The sequence below is a fragment of the Lagenorhynchus albirostris genome, chromosome 2 (assembly GCF_949774975.1).
Source record: "Lagenorhynchus albirostris chromosome 2, mLagAlb1.1, whole genome shotgun sequence".
Classification (NCBI taxonomy): domain Eukaryota; kingdom Metazoa; phylum Chordata; class Mammalia; order Artiodactyla; family Delphinidae; genus Lagenorhynchus; species Lagenorhynchus albirostris.
This window is the reverse complement of record NC_083096.1, coordinates 153488810-153511404: the sequence shown is the minus strand read 5'-3', so window position 1 is coordinate 153511404 and position 22595 is coordinate 153488810. Positions and strand designations below refer to the sequence as shown.

Genomic DNA, 22595 nt, shown 5'->3' with positions numbered 1-22595 from the left:
GTGTTTCTAAAACATGATTCTGGTGTTTGTTTTTTTTTTTAATTTTATTTTGGCTGCATCGGATCTTAGTTGAGGCACATAGGATCTTCGTTGAGGCATGAGGGATCTTTCGTTGCAGCGTGCAGGCTTCTTTCTAGTTGTGGCGTGTGGGCTCTAGAGCGTGCAGACTCAGTAGTTGCAGCGCGCGGGCGTAGTTGCCCTGTGGCATGTGGGATCTTAGTTCCCTGACCAGGGATCGAACCCACGTCCCCTGCATTGGAAGGCAGATTCTTAACCACTGGGCGGCCAGGGAAGTCCCTAAAACGTGATTCTAAATATGTCTTTCTCTGCCTTCCCTGGTGGTGCAGTGCTTAAGAAGCCGCCTGCCAAGGCAGGGGACACCGGTCCGAGCCCTAGTCCGGGAGGATCCCACATGCCGCGGAGCAACTGAGCCCGTGCGCCACAACTACTGAAGCCCGCATGCCTAGAGCCCATGCTCCGCAACGAGAAGCCACTGCAATGAGAAGCCCGCACTCCGCAACGAAGAGCAGCCCCCGCTCGCCGCAATTAGAGAGCCCGCGCACAGCAACAAAGACCCAACACAGCCAAAAATAAATAAATAAATAAATTTTTAAAAAAGAAATGTCTTTCTCTTTCTTAATAGCCTTCGGAGCCTCCCCACCTTTCATGGAATGAAGTCCATTCTCTTTCAGGTGGCTTACCAAGCCTTTCTAGAAGGGACTGATGCTCAGTTTAATCTCTTGCAGAAACACCCTAAAACTCCGCTTGTAAGGAGCTTGTAAACTCAATTAAACCTCCATTGCTCTCTCTCGCCACCAGGTGTTCGTTATTATTTCCTTTCACTGACATTGCTGCCGTAGTAACCCCACCCCACTGGCTCAGCTAATTCTTCTTCCCAACCCCTACTCCCGCACAGGCTCCTCCCCAGCCACGTGACCCGCGCGACGCCATTCTTCTTAGAAGGTCACCTGAGAAGTTTGCTCTCTCTTTCCTGAACCACCAAGTCTGACACAGGTACGCTCCTAGTGCTTGACAGTGTCTCCTCTGTCAGCACTGGGCACATGTTTCCTAAGGACCCTTTGTTTGTGTCCCCATTATATGGTAATCACTTTGTGACAACAGATCGTGTCTGTCTTGTCCCTCATGAATGCCAGCATAGGAGTTGCTAAATAAAACTTGGTAGCATGAGTGAAGGATTGATGGAATCCTAAACTGGCACTGCCTTTTAGGAAAACTATTTGGCCGTATGAAACTAGAGCCTAACCCTCACAGATGTCGCCTCTGGACAACGGAAGAAGACAGCATAGTGTAGTGAGGGCTTGAAGCACATGCTCTGGAGATGGGACGCCCAAGTTCAAACCCTGACCCTGCCACTTATTGGTTGTGTGGCCTTGGGGTGGGGGTGGGGAGGTGTCACTTAACCTCTCCATGCCTCCTCTTCCTCATCGGAAAAATGGGAATAATAATAGTATAGTATGTACCTTATAAGGTTGTTACAAGGATTAAATGATTTAGTAAAGTGAGTGACATAGTGAGGGCTCAGTAAATGTTAGCTTGTTATCCACTAGAGTGTCAGTTCCGTAATGGTACGGGGTTTTGTTTTGTTTACTGCTGTATTATATAAACAGTGTCCGGCATCAAATACGTGCTTAAAAGATATTTGTTGGGCTTCCCTGGTGGCGCAGTGGTTGAGAGTCCACCTGCCGATGCAGGGGACACAGGTTCGTGCCCCAGTCCAGGAAGATCCCACGTGCCACGGAGCGGTTGGGCCCATGAGCCATGGCCGCTGAGCCTGCGCGTCCGGAGCCCGTGCTGCGCAACGGGAGAGGCCACAACAGTGAGAGGCCCGTGTCGCAAAAAAAAAAAAAAAAAAAAAAAGATATTTGTTGACTAAATAAGCAAAATTCATATGAAACTAATTTTATTTCAGCATACTCATAATGGGAGCCATGATTCCAACCCAAGCAGTCTCTTTCGGCATCCAGGTTCCTAACCTCTACTCCTACTGCCTTAAAGAGCTAAATGTAAACATTTTAGGGGAACCCGAGGAGAACGTTTTCGTTGTAACCTAGTGGTTGTCAGGTTTTCCTGAGGTAAACACAAATCATGAAGACCTAGGCAAGCCTAACTACACAAAAATGAAAATATCTTTACAGAAGATTCCATAAACTAAAAGGCAAATGACAGACTGTAAAGAAATAGGTGCAACATCTAAAACCAACAAAGGATTAATAACTGGATTATATATAAAGGTCCTAACAATCAACAAGAACATTATTCTGTGAGCGTGTTTTGGGGTGAGGTTAGCATTTAAATAGGTGGACATTTGTTAAAGCAGATTGCCCTCCATAGTGTGAGTGGGCCTCGACTTATCAGTTGAAGGTCTGAATGGAACAGAAGACTGGCCTCCTCCAGGCAAGAGAGAATTCTCCAGCAAATGGCCTCCAGACTCAAACTAGAGCATCAGCTCGCCTGGTTCTCCAGCCTGTGGGCCCACACTGAAGTTTTTGGATTTGCCAGCCTCCATAATTGTATGAACCAACTCCTTATAATAAATTCCTATATAGTAAGTATCACATTAATATATTATTGTAATTAAACATGTTATAAATGTTATCTAAATATATATTGACTATATATATACTATAATAATATATTATCACTAATATATTATTATAATATAATTAACATAAATTTATATAATCTATATCTCCTATTGGTTCTGTTTCTCTGGAGAATGCTAATTAATACAGCCTATTAAGAGTTCAGGGAAAGGAGTATGCACACACATATACGTACATACATAAGGTAATAGCACAGAATACACTGATAAAGCAGAAGTTCTGGCCCCAGGTGGGAGGCTTAATAATTCCACAGCCTCCCTCTTCTGCCCTGAATCATAGGAAAGAAAGAAAAAATATTTTAATAAATTTTTACAATGCTAGTAACCAACAAGCGTTTCTTCCAGTGGACCAGAAACTGTTAGGAATCCCTGAAAACCATAACTAGGTTAGTTAACAGGACATGTCAGTGACAAAAATGAGTGCACAAGAATCCTAAACATTTGATGAATTCTAAAATCATAGAAGAGAGAGACACAACAGAGACAGAAGAGCCCAAGGAAACAGAGCAAGCAGAATAGGACTTTAGAAAATTACTATTCTCAGAGATGAAAGAGATTACAGCATCATAGACATTAATCAGCTAAAGAGCTTGGAGATCAAAAACTTAATCTGAAATAAAATATTCACTGGAAGAGGCCCTATAGCAGCATGGATGCAGGTGAAGATGAGATCAGTGAGCTGGAAGATTAAGCTGAGGAATTCTTTCAAAAGATATCCCCCCCCGGGCTTCCCTGGTGGCGCAGTGGTTGAGAGTCCGCCTGCCGATGCAGGGGACACGGGTTCGTGCCCCGGTCCGGGAAGATCCCACATGCCACGGAGCGGCTGGCCCCGTGAGCCATGGCCGTTGAGCCTGCACGTCCGGAGCCTGTGCTCCGCAATGGGAGAGGCCACAACAGTGAGAGGCCCACGTACCAAAGAAAGAAAAAAAAAAATTAAAAAAAAAAAAAGATATCCCCCAAACACAAAGATAGAAAATGTTTTAAAGGAAAGTTAAGAGACAGGTCCAGAAGTTTCAACATCCATCAAATAAGAGTTCCAGAAGAAGAGAAGATACTGGAGAAGAGAGACCGCTCAAGCAATTCTCAAAGGGATTTCCCAGAACTGATGAAACCCTCAATGGAAAGACCTCACCAAGGACTTGGCAGAATAAACTGAAAAAGGGAGATTGTAATGAAATTTCAGAAACCAAGGATTAAGAAAAAAATCTTAAAAGCACAAAGAAAACAGATTCCCTATCAACGGAGTATGCATCATGTTGACTTCAGAGTTCAGATGAAAATTTACAATACTCATTCTAAAAATACAGTGAAGCAATAGCTTCAAATTTCTGAGAGAAAATAACATGGAACCTAAAATTCTAAACTCAGCCAAATTCTCATTCTGGTGCGGGGGCTCGTCCCCTTGTGTTCCCATCCCACTTCCCGGTGTAGTCATTTAATGGAAAGAGCACAGAACCAGGTGCCAGGATTCTGGTCTTGGTATTGTTACTCAAGGCTGTGTGCCCTGGGCAAGCGTCTTTGCCTCTCTGGGCATAGTTTCTTCTTCCTTAAAATGGAGGTAACATCCCTGTCTGGTGAATGTCTAATGAGACATTGAGAAACGTGTGGGAGCGTCTAATGCAATGACTAGAGGGAGACTCTAAATTCTCCTTGACCCATCCCCATCCCCCTGCTCCAGGTCCTTCTTCCCCCAGTGCCCATACCCCAGGGCCGTTTGAGCTCAGTTATTGCTTGGTGAACCGGTCAGCATTAGTGTTTCCTTCATGTTCAGTCCCTTTTCTGTGCATATGCAGTGGGCTTTTCAATGGTGGGAAGATAAGAGGCTTCTTGCAGGTTCTGATGACGGCTAGACAGGGATAGAAGGTGCCTTTCAAGGATGGAGGGTGGGCATCTCCATTGCCTCTATCCAGGGTGGGCCCTAATGAGCAGAGGAGCCCCCTCTACATGCTGGAGAGCCCTGCACTTTGACCCACTCCCTGGTCAGCCTGGGATTGTTTTTATGAGCTCTGGATTGGATTCTACCCAAACTATGCCCCTAACTGACCGTTGGGTGACTTTGGACAACCCTCTGGGCCTTTGTTTCTTAATTTATAAGATGGAGAAAGCTGTACTCATGGATCTCAAAGGTATCTTCCAAGTCAAAATGTCAGAGAATTTTGGACTCTCTATTGATGGAATCTGAGTCATAATGGCATCAAGCAAAGAAAGAATGCAGAACACTGAGGCCATCACTTCTCAACGGAGAGCCATGAAGAAGAAGCTGCCCTGTCTCATTCCTGTCCAGCCTCCTCTTCGTCATACTTCTCCCCTTGCCCCAGCTCAGCTTTCAGCTCACTTTCTTCCTCCTGTCCTGCCTCTTGTCCCTATGACTTCCCTGTCTGTTTACCCTGTGCCTGCCTCAGTCACCAGCAACTCAGACCAAACTGGTCCTCTTCCTACCACATGCCCAGACTGTCTCCCTCCTCTTACCAGTTTTGCCCCTTCCCACCTCCCTGCCTGGGCCACCTCTACCCTGGCCTGTCCCCCTGCCCCTCCTCCTCACCCTGCTTCTTCCCCAACCTGCACGGGCCTTGGGCCCAGATAAGTCGCCCCTGCTCCTGCTAGGACATCTGCCCCAACCAGTCCTCACCAGGCCTGATGATTCCCACCCTCCATTATGGGGCCTTGTGTCCCTACCAGTGGGGCACCTGGCCCATCCCAGAACTCCCGAGAATGTGGTACGCAGCATCCTGGTGACTTGGTGGACATGGGGGGTACTGGATGGTGACCAGCAGGCATACAACCTGGAGGGGCACCTCCCTCAGGTAAGGGTCTCTTTCTCAAGATGGGGTTCTCAGCTACTCCCATGTCCTGGTTATCTTGCTGCCTGAGTTTAGCACATGTGTCCATTCCCATTCCTTACATCAAATATAAATAGAGATCGTATTATTTTTATATAAAAGACTCCACAGGGAGTAAAGCTTAGGGAAAACTGCAAGTGGACTCTGAATTCTAACCCATGTGCATCTCAACACTGATGTCATGGACACTGATACACACGCAGACACACGCTGTCCTGCGCTAACAGTTCCCAGTCGCCATAACCCTGTACGGAGATCAGCTCAGTAGCACGAGGCAGCTTTGGCCTGAGGATGGTGTGAGTGGAATTCTCCTGAGACATTCTGTTCTCCCGGCCCTTTTATACAGTCCAAAACTCTTGGTTTGGAGCTCTCGGTTTGCTTCTATAACATGTCAATCAGTTGAGGTCCATTTGGCCACAGTTCATAACATGCTTTTATCATCTGCCTGGGCAAGGTCCCTTTCTTGTTCATTTAGATACTCTCTTTTATGCCCATTTCTCACTTCTACTCCCCTTATTAAAAAAAAAAACTCTCAAAATATTTTGACGTGTATGTATTCTTGCAAAATATGTGGTATTATTTTGTGAGCTGTACTTGTTTTTAAAGATTTTTTTGATGCAGACCATTTTTTAAAGTCTTTATTGAATTTGTTACAATATTGCTTCTGTTTTGTCTTGGGTATTTAGCCGGAGGCATGTGGGATCTTAGCTCCGCAACCAGGGATCGAAACCATACCCCCTGCATTGGAAGGCGAAGTCTTAACCACTGGACCGCCAGGGAAGTCCCTGTGAGCTGTACTTTTCATTTTCATACATGGTATTATATGCTAGACTTCGGTCTGTTGACTGCCTTTTCACCCAGCACTCTATTTTTAAGATCTATCTGTATGTGTTATGTCATCTGTGCTTCTAACTTCTGCACTGTATCCCACTGAGTGTCTCCTCCATGTTATACTCATCCACTTCCCCAGACAGATGGCTACCTAGATTACCTCCAACTCTCCACCATGGTGGACAATTCCAAAACGACCATCCTTACACATGCTCACTTTTTTCTTTCTTTTTTTATTGAAGTATAGTTGATTTACAATGTAGTGTTAATTTCCGCTGTAGAGCAAAGTGATTCAGTTATACATATATATACATTCATTTTTTTTTTTTTTTTTTTTTTTTGCGGTACGCGGACCTCTCACTGTTGTGGCCTCTTCCGTTGCGGAGCACAGGCTCCGGACGCGCAGGCTCAGCGGCCATGGCTCACGGGCCCAGCCGCTCCGCGGCATGTGGGATGTTCCCGGACCGGGGCACGAACCAGTGTCCCCTGTATCGGCAGGCGGACTCTCAACCACTGCGCCACCAGGGAAGCCCTACATTCATTTTTATGTTCTTTTCCATTATGGTTTACCTCAGGATATTGAATATAGTTCCCTGTGCTACACAGTAGGACCTTGTTATTTATGCATTCTATATATACTAGTTTGCATCTGCTAACCCCCAACCCCCACTCCATCCCTCCCCCACCTCTCCTCCCCCTTGGCAACCACATGTCTGTTCTCTATGTCTGTGAGTCTGTTTCTGTTTCATAGATAAGTTCATTTGTGTCATATTTTAACTTCCACATATAAGTGATATCATATGATATTTGTCTTTCTTACTTCACTTAGTATGATAATCTTTAGGTCCATCCATGTTGCTACAAGTGGCATTATTTCATTCTTTTTTATGGCTGAGTAATATTCCATTGTATATATGTACCACATCTTCTTTATCCATTCATCTGTCAATGGACGTTTAGGTTGTTTCCATGTCTTGGCTATTGTGAATAGTGCTGCTATGAACATTGGGGTCATGCCCAACTTTGATACCATGTGGGAGCTCGCTGAGATGGGTGCCCAGCACTCGGAGCACTGAGTTAAAAGGTGCTCTAGTCAATCTTCCGTTATTCACATTGTGTTCTTGTTAGGAGGAGAAATAGTTCATTGTATACATATATTCATAAGGCAAGTTCAGTACACGCCCTCTGGGCCATTGATATGCCTGAGACCTAGGAATTGAAATTCTCAAACTCACAAGATTTCTTTTGGTTTTGCTGAGGTGAAGGCTTTTATAACCAGTCCATATTTTACAGATTTGTGGAGTTTTGAGGCAAGTACACACATACAGATCAAGACTGTGGGCTCTCCACTCGCCCACCAGCACCAGCAAACATTAGCTACTGGGTCACTACCCATCATTAGGCCTCATTTATAAAGGAGCTGCATGCCAGACTTCTGCAACTTCTTTACAATTTGTTCTCATAATTGTCAGTATTACTATTCACAGTTGTTACTGTTATATGTCAATCCGTGATGCCTCCCACTGTCAGGCTGTCAGGATCTTTAGGGAGTTTCCTTTTCTTTAGGCAAGTTTCTCCTCCTGCATCCCTTATCCCTGCCTGGTGGGTTGGCCAGTCTTGAAGGGCATCTCCCTTTGTCATTGTCCCCTCACACCACCTGTGCTTATGACCAAACCATGAAAGATGCAGGACCAGTGGTGGCTGAGCTAGAGAAGAATGCGGGGGCCTACCCCCAGAGAGAACATGATTGGACTTTCCTGGGCAACTTCCTTCCAGGCCCACCATCTCGTCTGTTTCCCAGGAATAATCCAGAATAATCCTCTATGACCTCTAAGGCTTTTCCGCTCTGAGAATCCACCTCCTGCAGGAAGAGGGAGGTTTCCAGTGTTTGGATCAAAGCTGTGATTTTCTCAAAAGGCCTTTATCCTGGAATTGACAAGGTAGCAGGGTTTGGAAGGCAATGGTATTCTACCTCCTACACAAGCACAGGTATCTGATTTATAGATGATATTTTAAAAATAGACACTACTGAGGTATAATTTTCATAAAATAAAATGCATCCTCAACATGATTAATATAATCAACACTGGTGTATGTTACATATAAAAGTTGTTACAAGAGCAAATCCTGAGTTCTCATCACAAGGAAAAATTTTTTTTCTTCTTCTTTTATTTTTGTATCTATATGAGATGATGAATGTTCATTAAACTTACTGTGGTAATCAAAAAAAAAGCATCCATTTTAAGGGTACAGTTGGATGTATTTTGATAAACACATACACCTATGTAACCACTGCCACAATCCAGATGTATTTAGAATGTTTCCATCATCTCCCCCAAATTCCTCTGTGATCCTTTGCAGTCAATACCATCCACCCCAAATCCTCAGGCAACACTGATTGACATTTTTCCCTATAAATGAGTCTCATGTGGTCTAGAATTTCATACAACAGTATTTACTCTTGTGTCTGGTTTCTTTCGTTCAACGTGCCATTTTTGCCATACATCTGTGCTGTTGTCTATATCAGTAGTTCTTTCTATTTAGTGCTGAGTGGTATCCCATTACACTAATCTTCCACAAATTACTTTTTCATTGCAACAGTTATCAATTTGTTGCCTGTCAACTCCAAACCTACCTGTCAATACCTGCTCTGGGATAGTTGGATATCCCCCTTTTCGCGTTTCTCCTTTGCAGTGAGTACAATATTAAGCTGTGTCAGTAGATGGCGCTGTGGACGGACACCGCAGGAGGAAGAAACTTTTCCTGGATCAAGTGTGCTTCTGTTTGCTTCTCTACCTCCACCTGCACTGCCGCCAGAGGCATGTCCATGGGAGCATCCATTAATGTTATGTCCCAGCTGTGTGTCCAGAACATGCCTGTGAGCGCACAGCCCCAGGCCTAGCCCCGTGTCCTCCTCGCTGGAGCTTCCCATGGTGGACTCTGTGCACCTCAGGCACCGTCCTGCTGGTGAGCAGGCCTCTGATTTCCCTATGCACCAACCTGCCAGCCTCCACCACCAGCTCCCTGGAAGGCTGTTTCCAGTGACCCTCCAGACATGGGCACACACATCCTAGGACTTCATCACTCAGCCTGCAAGTAGGTTCCTGACTCGGACTCTCCCAAGGTGCTCCCTGCCAGCCAGTACCCCAGAGGGATGTTTCCTAATTGCCTGGAGGCTATGGACCAGGCCTGGCTTGGGCTCCCGGCGCACCTCACATCGCATTACAAATTTTTCAACAAGGTTTGAGTTCCTGATTGAAGGAGAGGGCCCCTTCCAATCTGTTCTTTCCTTGGACACTCCCTCAGCTTTAGAATATTCTGTAGATTTCTCTTTAAAGCTTCTACAGTGATAGAGTTGATAATTTTTAACATTAAAATTTCCTTGTTCACTGGACAGCTACATGTAAAAGAATGAAATTAGAACACTCCCTAACACCATACACAAAAATAAACTCAAAATGGATTAAAGACCTAAATATAAGGCCAGACACTATAAAACTCTTAGAGGAAAACATAGGCAGAGCACTCTATGGCATACATCACAACAAGATCCTTTTTGACCCACCTCCCAGAGAAATGGAAATAAAAACAAAAATTAACAAATGGGACCTAATGAAACTTAAAAGCTTTTGCACAGCAAAGGAAAACGTAAACAAGACCAAAAGACAACCCTCAGAATGGGAGAAAATGTTTGCCAATGAAGCAACGGACAAAGGATTAATCTCCATAATTTACAAGCAGCTCATGCAGCTCCATATCAAAAAAACCAACAACCCAATCCAACAATGGGCAGAAGACCTAAACAGACATTTCTCCAAGGAAGATATACAGATTGCCAACAAACATGTGAAAGGATGCTCAACATCTTTAATCATTAGAGAAATGCAAATCAAAACTACAATGAGATATCACCTCACACCAGTCAGAATGACCATCATCAAAAAATCTACAAACAATAAATGCTGGAGAGCATGTGGAGAAAAGGGAACCCTCTTGCACTGTTGGTGGGGATGTAAATTGATACAGCCACTATGGAGAACAGTATGGAGGTTCCTTAAAAAACTAAACATAGAACTACCATAGGACCCAGCAATCCCACTACTGGGCATATGCCCTGAGAAAACCATAATTCAGAAAGAGTCATGTACCACAATGTTCATTGCAGCTCTATTTAGCCAGGACATGGAAGCAACCTAAGTGTCCATCGACAGATGAATGGATAAAGAAGATGTGGTACATATATAAAATGGAATATTAGCCATAAAAAGAAACGAAATTGAGTTATTTGTAGTGAGGTGGATGGACCTAGAGACTGTCATGCAGAGTGAAGTAAGTCAGAAAGAGAAAAACAAATACCATATGCTAACACATATATAAGGAATCTAAAAAAAAAGATGGTTCTGAAGAACGTAGGGGCAGGACAGGAATAAAGACGCAGACGTAGAGAATGGACCTGAGGACACAGGGAGTGGGAAGGGTAAGCTAGGACGAAGTGAGAAAGTGGCATGGACATATATACACTACCAAATGTAAAATAGATAGCTAGTGGGAAGCAGCCGCATAGCACAGGGAGATCAGTTCGGTGCTTTGTGACCACCTAGAAGGGTGGATAGGGAGGGTGGGAGGGAGGCAGACGCAAGAGGGAAGAGATATGGGGATATATTATATGTATAGCTGATTCACTTTATTATAAAGCAGAAATTAACACACCATTGTAAAAAAAAAATTTCCTTGTTTAAATTACTGTGTGGTTTCTATATTTTGATTGACCCCTGACAGATGCATTAGACATTTGTATTGTTTCCAATTTGGGGCTATTATGAATAAAGCTGCCATGAGCATTTTTGTCTTTGGGTGGACATAGGCCTTCATTTTTCCTGATAAACAGCTAGAAGTGGAGTTGCTGGGTCTTGGGGTAAGTGTATGAGAACTTGCCAAACAGTTTTCCAAGGTGATTAGACTATTTTACATTTCCATCAAATTGGCAATTGTGTATCTTCTTTCGTGACACATCTGTTTAAGTCTTTTGCCCATTTTTTCTTTGTCCTATTAAGTTGTCATCTTATTATGAGTCATAGTGGTATCTTTCAGAGAGGAGAAATTTTAACTTTGATGAAATCCAATTTATCTTTTTATTTTTGGGCTAGTGCTTTTTTTTTTTTTTTTTTTGCGATACGCGGGCCTCTCACTGTTGCGGCCTCTCCCGCCGCGGAGCACAGGCTCCGGACGCACAGGCTCAGCGGCCATGGCTCACAGGCCCAGCCGCTCCGCGGCATGGAGGATCCTCCCGGACCGGGGCACGAACCCGTGTCCCCTGCATCGGCAGGCGGACGCTCAACCACTGCACCACCAGGGAAGCCCTGGGCTAGTGATTTTTATGTTCTAAGAAATCACTGCCTACCATAATGTTGTGAAGATTTTTTTCTTATATTTTCTTGTAGAAGTTTTTAAATTTTAACTTTTATATTTAGCCCTATGATCCATTTTGAGTTAATTTTTTTGTATAATGTGAAGTAAGGGTCACGGTTCATATTTTTCCACTGAAATATCCAGTTGTTGCAGCACTACTTGTTGAAAAGATTATTGAATGACTTTGGCACCTTTGTCAAAAATTATTTCTGCAGTGTTCTGTTCCACTGATCTATCCTTATGCCAATACCATTGTTACTTTATAGTCAGTCTTGCAATCAGGTAATATAAGTCTTTCAACTTGGTTCTTCCTTTTCAACATTGCTTTAGCTATTCAATGTTCTTTGCATTTCCAAATAAATTTTAGTATCAGCATGCCAATTTCTTCAAGAAGCCTGCTGGGATTTTTACTGAAAGTGCATTGAGTCTAAAGGTAAATTTGGAAAGAACTGACATCTTAACAATATTGTGCCCTCCAATCCATGAACCCGGTATGATTAACTCTCCGTACGTTCAGGTCCTTAATTTCTGTCACACTGCATCTCTCTGCCCATCCTTCTGCAATTACATCTCCCTTTGACCACGGCTGGGAAGTTTTCCACTTTTAAAGACCCAGATCATTAGATTGGGCCCGCTCACATAATGCAGGATAATCTCCCTATCTCAAAGCCCTTAATTTAGTCATATCTGCAAAGTCTCTTTTGCCATGTATTAACATATTCACATGTTCTGGGCATTAGGGTGTGGGCATCTTCAGGGGCTTCGTTATTCTGCCTGCCACACTTCACTGCAAATAATGCTACGATGAATATCCCTTGTACATGTCTTTTTTTTTTTTTTTTTTTTGTGCGGTACGTGGGCCTCTCACTGTCGTGGCCTCTCCCGCCGCGGAGCACAGGCTCCGGACGCGCAGGCTCAGCGGCCATGGCTCACGGGCCCAGCCGCTCCGCGGCACGTGGGATCCTCCCGGACCGGGGCACAAACCCGTGTCCCCTGCATTGGCAGGCGGACTCTCAACCACTGCGCCACCAGGGAAGCCCTCCTTGCCATTTTTGACATTGTAAATCACTATTCTGTAATCTGGTTATTCACTTCTGTCCATAATGCCATTCATTAAATAGAAATCCTTACTTTTAATGTAATCACATTACACAGTTTGTAATGTATGATTTGTGCTTTTGAAATATTAAAAGTTCTTCCTTGTCCTTAGTTCACAAAACTATTTCTTTAAAATTTTTCTTTTATTTATTTATGGCTGCACCTCTCAGCATGCAGGATCTTAGTTCCCTGACCAGGTATTGAACCCATACCCCCTGCATTGGGAGCTTGGAGTCTTAACCACTGGACCGCCAGGGAAGTCCCTACCTTTTTCTCTTATTAACTTTACATTTTAGGGACTTCACTGGTGGTGCAGTGGATAGGACTCTGTGCTCCAAGGCAGGGGGCCCAGGTTCAATCCCTGGTCAGGGAACTAGATTCCACATGCATGCCGCAACTAAGAGTTCACATGCCACAAATGGGGAGTCCACGTGCCGCAACTAAGGAGCCACAAGCCTCCACCAAGGACCCCATGAGCCGCAACTAAGGAGCCTGCCTGCTGCAACTAAGACCCCGTGCAACCAAATAAATAAATATTAAAAAACAAACAAAAAACTTCTATGCCTTATCCCTTAAAAAAACTTTACATTTACCTTTCAATCTTGGGTCTAAGATAAACTATCTAGGGCTTATCTTTGCATCTTGGTGTAGGAGAGTGTATGATCAGGCCACTCAAGATGGATGTTCTCTATTTTTTTTTTTTTTTTTGCCGCACTGCACGGCTTGGGGGATTTTAGTTCCCCTACCAGGGATTGAAACTGCGCCCTTGGCAGTGAAAGCGCAGAGTCCTAACCACTGGACCGCCAGGGAATTCCCTCAAGATGGCTGTTCTCTTGCTCTCTGTAAATCCCCTGCTCGACCAGTTCCTGTTCACTCACGTGACTATCCAATCCACTTAATAGTAGGGCTTAATCAGTAACTGCCTACCTGCTTGTCCCTTGCTCCAGCCGCTGGTTTCCCTGGTAACTGATGAGCCAACCTGACATCAATTTCCCCTGTAAATGGTAGCCTCCCTCTTCCCTGAGTAGCGAAGTTTGCTGTCATGGCCTGCCTGCGTGCCTGCCATAGTGGGGTGTTGCTCCAGGACTTTTTGCTTCGGACGTGTAAGATTCCCCTCCAATAAGCTATTGATGTCTCTGTCGCTGTCCCCAGGCTCTTCTTCCATCTCAAGGCTAAACAATTACAAGGCTTACAGGCCTGCAGGGCGTAGCCCAACAATTGGTGAACCAGTCAGGAAGCTGATGAAACCCGTGAGTGCCAGGATGTCCGGAGATAAGGGTGGGGAATGGAACATTGGGGGGGTGATCCTGGTGGCAGTCCACTAGCATGTGGGGCCCTGTGGCAGCTGACTACCATGAGAGATGTCTTTTTCTTCCATTATGTTGATGATATTCTGTTAACCTCAGAGTCTCTTTCCAGTTTAAAAGTAGCAGCCCCGTGCTTGTGACTCATCTGACTTCACAGGGATGGCTGGTGAATACAGACAAAACACAAGGACCTGGATTATCTAAAAATACAAGCATAACCCTGACCCACCACCCCTAAACAACTACAGACACAGGCTTTAGGGATATTAACTCAGGGACAGGCTTGTGAATTGGACGTGGCCAGTTACTCAGAAGAGTTTGGTAAAGGCCTGTGGCAACGGCAAAATAACGAGAGTACCCTTGGACTGCTGGTCCCAGCTGCGGAAGGGTGCAGAGCCACCGTATAGTGTGATGAGACAGCAGCTATGTTCAGTCTACAGCATGTTACAACAGGTGGAGGACATCATAAAAAGCCTACCCAAGTCTGAATGATGCAAAAAAACCTGTTCCGGGTCTAGAACAGCTGTGTGTGACATCGATAGCAACCAAAGATCCCATTTTCCTGGCCATGAAGTTCAGGAATGGGCCAATAAAAATGACATACGCTAGCATTTCCACCAACCTTACAAGCCCACTGCTGCCAGGCTAATTGACTACTTAAAACAACAATTGAGACGGGATTCCTGCTCTCAACATGTGGACCAGGAGGCTAACTCAAGTCCTACGGTCTTAACAACCCAGGAGCAATCATTCTAGTGCCCAAGCCACGTTAACCCAGAGGGAACTAGTCAACACCATCTGAGTTCAACTGTTGACCACTGAAGGACTGAAGGACCATTGCCAACTGTTGGTCAGGACAATAACTGACTCAATCACTTTTGCCCTTATCACAGGATGTACCCATAGTGGGGGAATATGTTATAAAATGGCCCTGGGACTGGCAGGTAAGCCCCTGGTGGTTTGGGTTTGCTGCCCTGTGGGGAACAGGATTAGAAAGGGACTTACAGATTTCACCTGTCTTCTACCCAGCGCCACCTCAGACTACTAAGGTAATTAACCCAGGCCCCGTACTAGAGAAAGACATCATTATGTTAACGCTGTGGTTCGTTGTTATACCACCTCTCCAGTATTCGGCACTGGCTATGGGGACAGAGGGTGGACAGGTGACATGGCAGGCCAGGACAAAAACCACAGGCAGGGGTGGTATTATCTCAGAATGCTGTTACTGCTTTGATTTTGCATGATGGTCATGATCTCCCATGGTGCCTGTTAAACATCTCACATTTCGTCCTAGCCCGAGTGGAGGGAATCAGTTCACGGACTGGGTGACAACCCACGTAGGGGCAACTGAAGACTCTCGCCTTCCTCCTGTCTTGCATGCCAAGTGCCTGGCTCCAAAATCGCCCACCTCTTGGCAAATCCCTTTTATTTTATGGCCACATGAAGCACCGCATGGCATGCGAGATCTTAGCTCCCCGACCAGGGGTTGAACCTGTGTCCCTCTGCAGTGGAAGCACAGAGTCTTAACCACTGGACCACCAGGGAAGTCTTGCAAATCCCTGTTTTTGGTGTAGTAGGTATCTTACACCTGATACTCTCTAGCTGCTGCTGTATTGCATTTGTGGTATCTGGTTGCAGTGCACCTCTACATACCTGGCCTCTACATACCCAGGGATATCATGGAAGAGGGGTGGACCAAGATTGTAAGGGTTGTGCAGGGTATATAGGGGTGGAGTGTATAGTCAGGCCACCCACGGCTGTTCTCTTGCTCTCTGTACATCCCCTGCTCAACCAGGACCTGCTTCACTCACATAACTATCCAATCCTCTTAATTATAGGGCTTAGTCAGTAACTGCCCACGTGCTTGCCTCCTGCCCCAGCCACTGGTTTCCCTGGTAACTGATGAGCCAACCTGACATCAATTCCCCCGTAAATGGTAGCCTCCGTCTCCTCCCAAGTAGCAAAGATTGCTGCCATGTCCTGCCTGTCATATACAGTGGGGTGTCACTCCAGGACCTTTTGATTTGGACATGTAAGATCCCCTGTCCAATAAACTGTTGAGGACTCTGGCACTGTCTCCAGGCTCTTCTTCCCTCTGAAGGCTAGGCAACTACAAGGCTTGAAAGTCTGTGGGGTGCAGCCCAACAGTAGGGATTTTTTTTGTCCGGATAGTGAACCAGTTTTCCTAATACATATTTTAAACAATCCACTTTTCCCCATTGTTTTAAGGTGCCCCTCTTGTCATACGTTAATTTCCCAGGTATACACATGCCAATCTCGGAGTTTTCTCTTCTTTGAACAGAAGTTGATCCAACCATTCATAGACTTATATTATTGCACATAAGTTGTAGAGTAAGTTTAGTTAACATACCAGCTGAAATTTTTAGATTATGTTGAATTTACAGATTAACTTAGAGTTAATATCTTTATATTAAACTGCCTTATCCAAGAATAGGGAGTGTCTCTTCATTTATTCAGATAATCAACTCTTAGAGTTTGAAAATTCTCTCCATAGAGGTCTTACATATTCTTAAGTAATCATTACTTAATAATTTAAATTGCTTTTGTGGATAATATCTCATATTTGCTGGTTATAGATGTTACAGAAAAATGCAACTTATTTTTGTAGAGTGATCTTGTATCCAGCAACTTTGCTGAATGCTCTCATTAGTTCTAAAAATTTTTTCTTAATTAGGTAGAAATCAAATTACCTATACATGATAGCTTTATCCCTTTTTCAATCCTTTGCCTCTTTTTTGTCTTTGTGGCTTTGTACAGGATTCCTAGAACTATTTTAAATGGTAATAATGATAATGGGCCTCCTTGTATTGATCTTTTTTCCCCCTAAATATGATATGCCTAGGTATAAGCTTATTGGTATTTATCCTAATTGATGTTCTCTGAGCTTCCTAGATCTATGGTTTGGTGTCACTAATTTTGGAAAATTCTTGGCCATTACAAATTTCAAATATTTCTGCTCCACTTTTTCTCCTTCTGGTATTCCCAATATGTACGTGGTACACTTTTTAGAAATCCCCAATAGTTCTTGGATGTTCCAGTCTGTTATTTTCACTTTTTTTTTTTCCCCAGTATGGGAAGTTTCTATTGCCTTATCTTCAAGCTCACTAGTTCCTTCCTTGACCACGTCCCATTTAATGATGAGACTATCAAGGGAGTTCTTCATTTCTGCTAGTTTATTTTTATTTTTACCATGTCTTTTGTTTTTAGAGGTTTCCTCTCTGTGCTTGCATTACTCACCTGTTCTTGCATGCTGTCTTTTTCATTAGATCCCTTAATATATTAACAATAGCTATTAACCGTAGCTATTTTAAATTCTCTGCCTGACAACTCCCCATTGTGTATAATATCTGACTCTGGTTCTGCAGCTTTTTCTTTTCAGGCTGGGTTTTTTCCTTGCCTTTAGTATGTCTAATATTTTGTTGAAAGCTGGACATCATGTATTGGGTAACAGGATATTGGTAACAGGAACCAAAGTAAATAGGCCTTAATGTGTGATTTTATGTTAGTCTGGCTAGGAGCTGGGCTGTATTTAGTGTAACTATATATGTCATAGATTTCAAATTCCTCTGGTGACCTTATTTTTATCTCCCCTCTTTTTTTAAAATAAATTTATTTATTTTTATTTTATTTATTTTTGGCTGTGTTGGGTCTTTGTTGCCACACGCGGGTTTTCTCTAGCTGCGGCAAGCAGGGGCCACTCTTTGTTGCGATGCATGGGCTTCTCATTGCGGTGGCTTCTCTTGTTGCGGAGCAGGGGCTCTAGGCACTCGGGTTTCAGTAGTTGTGGCTCGAGGGCTCTAGAGCGCAGGCTCAGTAGTTGTGGCACACAGGATTAGTTGCTCCGCGGCGTGCAGGATCTTCCCAGATCAGGGCTCGAACCCGTGTCCCCAACATTGATAGGCAGATTCTTAACCACTATGCCACCAGGGAAGCCCCTTTATTTCCACCTCTTGACTTGGGGCTTCCCTCAGAGGCTGTGTCTGGGGCTTCTCTCAGAGGCTGTGTCTTACAGCTATTTCAACTGTAAGCCACTAGGTCCCTGTTCATATGGGGATAAGCTGTGGGGCAGAGGAAGCATTCTATAATATGATTGCACCTCAATTTTTTTTTTTTGCGGTAGGCGGGCCTCTCACTGTTGTGGCCTCTCCCGTTGCGGAGCACAGGCTCCGGACGCGCAGGCTCAGCAGCCATGGCTCACAGATCCAGCCGCTCCACGACATGTGGGATCTTCCCGGACCAGGGCACGAACCCGTGTCCCCTGCATCGGCAGGCGGACTCTCAACCACTGCGCCACCAGGCAAGCCCGCACCTCACTCTTTTAATGGGTCTATTTCCCTGTGTTGTGATTTTTTTCACAAGTGTTTCTTAGCTTTTCTTCTCCCCTTAGGTGAGACAGGAAATCTAGAGGGCCCTAGAATGGGGAAAATGCCCTTCTCCACGGTAGGGTGGGCTCTGGTTAAGTGTTTTCCCTGGAGAGGAGGCTTTTGTCATGGAGGAGGCTCTGGATGTTTTCCAGAACTTTTCGCTTCCCCTCCCCCTGATAAAACCACTAGATCTTTCTCATGTCTTTACTGTAGGTGCCCAGAGAAAAAGTCCATAAACATGTGCACCCCTTCCCAGCCTCCAGTTGTTTGTCATCTCAAACTCGTCCACACTCAGCCTCCAGCAATTAGTTAATATTAACATTTAAGTGTTCCATCAGTGTTTCGCTCCAGTGGCTTCTCCTGGTAAGCATATACTAGCTCTAATTCTCTGTATATGCTTGTCTTTCCAGATTTCAAGGTAGCAGTTTGCCTTGCAACATCAGTTCTCTGACAGGTCCAAGAAACATCATTGATTCTCCTTGCATTGGTCTTAGAATATGTTAAGTGTTTTCATTAACATAATATTTACTATAGGTTTTTTGGTACATGTCTCTTATAGAATCAAGAAAGTTACCTTCTATTTGCCAGTAGTTTTATTACAAATAGGATTAAACCTTATAAAATGCTTTTTCTGCATTAGGATAATTATTTTTCTCCTTTAGTCTATTGATGTGGTGAATTACAGTGAACTTTTCTAATGAACCACCCCTGTTTTCTGGGATTAACACCAGTTGATCATGATGTATCATTTTTTAGTACACTATTGGACTTCATAGTTTGTATTTAGGATTTTTGAATCTACTTGGTTCTATTTCTATTTTCTTAGTACTTACTCTAGATTTTAGAATGGATACTTAAGGAAGATTGAAGTTATTCAATGTGTTTAGCCTCCAAGAACGTTCCAAGGACCAATTTATGTGCTACTATTCTCCAATATTTTAGTATATTTAATTTTAAAAAGTAAGCATTATTATAGTTTTATAATGTGTATATTAATATTTACTAATCTTATTTCTTTGCTCACTTTTCTTTCTTACATCTCAGCCTTTCCACCATTTCCTTTATAATAGCAAACATAATAAATGCTATGTGCCAGGCATGTTCTGAGCACCTTAAACATATTACCTCACTTGAATCCCCCCAAAACCCTATGCGGTATGTACAATATTCCTTCTGTTTGAAGAATTTCTCTGGATCTCAGTTTTTGTTGTCTGTCCCTCTTGTCTTTTCTTCCTTTTTTTGAAAATTTTACTGGCTAGAAGCACAGAAGTTCTTAAATTCATGACAGTGCATGAGATGTCTCCGAGAGCAGAAGTGGGAAAGAAGTAAAGACAGAACCCTGGGGAGCACCAGAGCCTACATATAGGTCTCATGGGCCTTACATCTAGAGGTGGGGCCCACTGGAACTGCAAGGCCAAGGGCCAGAGCCAAAGCAGTGGAGGTCACTCGGAAGGGCTCTTGGGATGGCAGATGTCAGCCTTTCCCCCGGCAAGCATGTGCTATGACGTTACTATACTTTGTCCATCTTCTGTACTCCCAGACCCAGTCCTAGGAGGACAATGGCACTGCCCAGAAGTGGCTGTGTCCCTCCTCGAGGGAGAGGAAGGGGTGTTCCAGGTGTCACAGCACTGGAGGTCAACAGCTATGTTTACTGCTTGTATCAGGTGTGGCTGAAATAAGCAAGAGTACCCCAGCCACATGCCTGAGAAGAGCTACTGGACCCAAGAGCTCAGAAAGCAGCAGTGGGTCAAAAGCAGTGGCCTTAGCTCCATCTTATCTTTCCCTCTATTTGGCTCTGGGCATCCTCTGTGGAATCTGTGGGAATAGAAGGCTTTGAGGGCTTGTAAGCAGGGATCCTGGGAGACAGAGCCAGGAAGCTGCCTGGAACAGTCAGATTCCATGGCCCAATGACATCATTGCGGCAACAGATTTCCCAAACAGGAGTCAGAAGCCCAGGTCAGCCTTTTTCTGAAATGTACTTCTCTCTGCCTCTCAGACAAGGCATCTTCTTCCTCCTTGTTTAGTCGCCTGGAACCCTGTTTTCTCTCTCCTAGAATTAAGAACCATCTGCAGAAAGCAACACATGAAACCATTTTCAAACGGACTTTAATCATTTTTTGCTGCCCAAATACTGTACATGCAGAAGCCATGTGAAGAATTTTCTCCTCAAGGGAATTGGCAAGAGTGTTGTAAGAAACAGCCGGCAGTCCTTCCCATCCATCCACCTGCCACCTGGGAGCCACGAGTTTGGAAAGATGCTGCGCATAGAAAATGTATAGAGCACAGATATAAAAGGCTAATTGCTTCTTATCTAAACAGTGTGCTTCTCAGTCCCTGTCTGCTCTCTCTCTTTGCAGGATGCATTTAGAAATTCTAAAAAAGGGGTTCTTGCCTCCTGTGAATTTACATTCTAAAGGAGTGGATGGAATAATCAGGCCAACTTTTCCTAAGAAAGCAGCAGCCGCTCTGCCTGCTGAGATGGTGTCTGGTAAAAGACATTCTGGAGAAGAGTCATTTTTTGTTTCAAGAAGCAAAATACTTTGAAGGGAAATAAGTTCCCTCTCTCCTCCCATCAGAGAGCATCTCCCTTTAAAATTCTCCCACTGTCTCATTCTAGAAGCAGAAATGAGGACCAACCCAGCCTCATCTGCTGGTGGGGATACTGACCTACGCAGGATGCATCTGAGGTTGTGACATCACATCAGCACCTTGGGAAAAGTCCATTGTAGACAAGCCTTAATTATCTCATTACGTAAGAAAACAACAACAAACCCGGAAGAGGTGGAAGAAGAGTCTGTTAGGATTCCCAGAGTTCTTGTCAGAAGCAGCATCTGGGCATGGACGGGTGAGGACCTGCACCCAGCTTGGGCACCCGGGTCTGGAAGGAACCAGCCTGTGGAGCCAGGTGCCGGGTGCACCAGGCTCACGACCCTCATCAACTCCAGATTAGACTTAAAACCTGGAGGGAAACGTGGAGTAACTAGCAAATGCTCTGGTTTTGCACATGAGGAAGCTGAGGCCCAGAAAAGTGAGGAGTCTTGCACAAGTCTTGCCTGCATATAATAGCCTTTGATTCTCCGTAGCCAGCTGTCCAGGCCACTGGCCATTGGGGCGGATGCTCTGTTGCCTTTGGAATTCCCAGGGCCCATTTCTCTTTGCCAAGCTCTCTGGAACCCAGTCCCAAGGACCCTTCCTGGCATCAGTGTGAGCTCCCAGGGAGGGCGAAGGCTCCTGTCCTTACTGGCCAAGTTTCCAATCAGAGCCTGGGAAGCTTTTCCCAGAGCAGTAACCCTCATGCTTTTTGACGAGCATCCTCCCCAAGCCAGTCTGGGCCTCTGCGGGAATGCCAGTTTCCTTCACAGGCACAGCCTTGCTGGGCCCACAAAAGCCTGAGCTCAGGGTTTGGGGGAGGGGAAGTTGCTTTGCTACATGGAAAGATTAAGCCCTTTGTCAGAGAACAAGGTCCCACCATCGGGCATGCTGACACCTGAGCTGCACGTGTGCAGCTCAGCTGGCAGAGCTGGTGCCCGAGGAGGCCAAGTTGCTCTCTTTGGCATCACTGACGTCGCTCTGAGATGCTCAGGCACTCTTTCAAAATAACCCTTTCCCAGCCAGACTAGGCTTATCCAGCCCCCATCAGGCCTCACTGGATCGGGCGGGGTTCCCCTGCCCTTCAGTCATGATTGTTTTGTTTTGACCCAATTTCTTCTGACCTGAGTGAAAAGCAGACTTGAAGGAGAAGGCAAGGGATGAGTCTACATTCCTATCTCCTTCCTGATCATTCAGTGAACGGTAATCCAGTATAGGAAGCAGCATTTTAGAGAACCTCTTTCTGTGTCAGGATATTGGAGAAGAAAACTCCGGGGAGAGGAAGAGAAAGGGAGCAGTCGGCAGGGCAGCAGGCCTCTTCTTTTCCCTCTCCTTGCAGCCACTGCAGAAACCCTGCTGGACCACCGCCTGGCCCTGAAGAACACACCACCTGTCTCCGCCACCAAGCAAAGGCGGCAACTGCTTGCACGGGCTTCGCACAGTGCAGGAAGTAATCAAAGAAGCGGAAGAGCAGCTTTCCTGAAGCCCTGATGCTTTCTGGGCTGAAGATGGG

The 22595-nt window shown here is 44.8% G+C and overlaps 2 protein-coding genes across 2 annotated transcripts in view; both read right to left on the bottom strand.

Moving 5' to 3' along the window:
* The window catches only part of LOC132514892 (general transcription factor IIF subunit 2-like), a 30540-nt gene that overhangs the window by 3162 nt on the left and 4783 nt on the right, over nt 1–22595 (bottom strand).
* The window catches only part of RIMS3 (regulating synaptic membrane exocytosis 3), a 39665-nt gene continuing 37654 nt past the window's right edge, over nt 20585–22595 (bottom strand). Inside the window, exon 10 of the mRNA XM_060140396.1 lies at nt 20585–21201. The gene's annotated coding sequence lies outside the window, so the exon portion shown is untranslated. The remainder of the gene's footprint in view (nt 21202–22595) is intronic.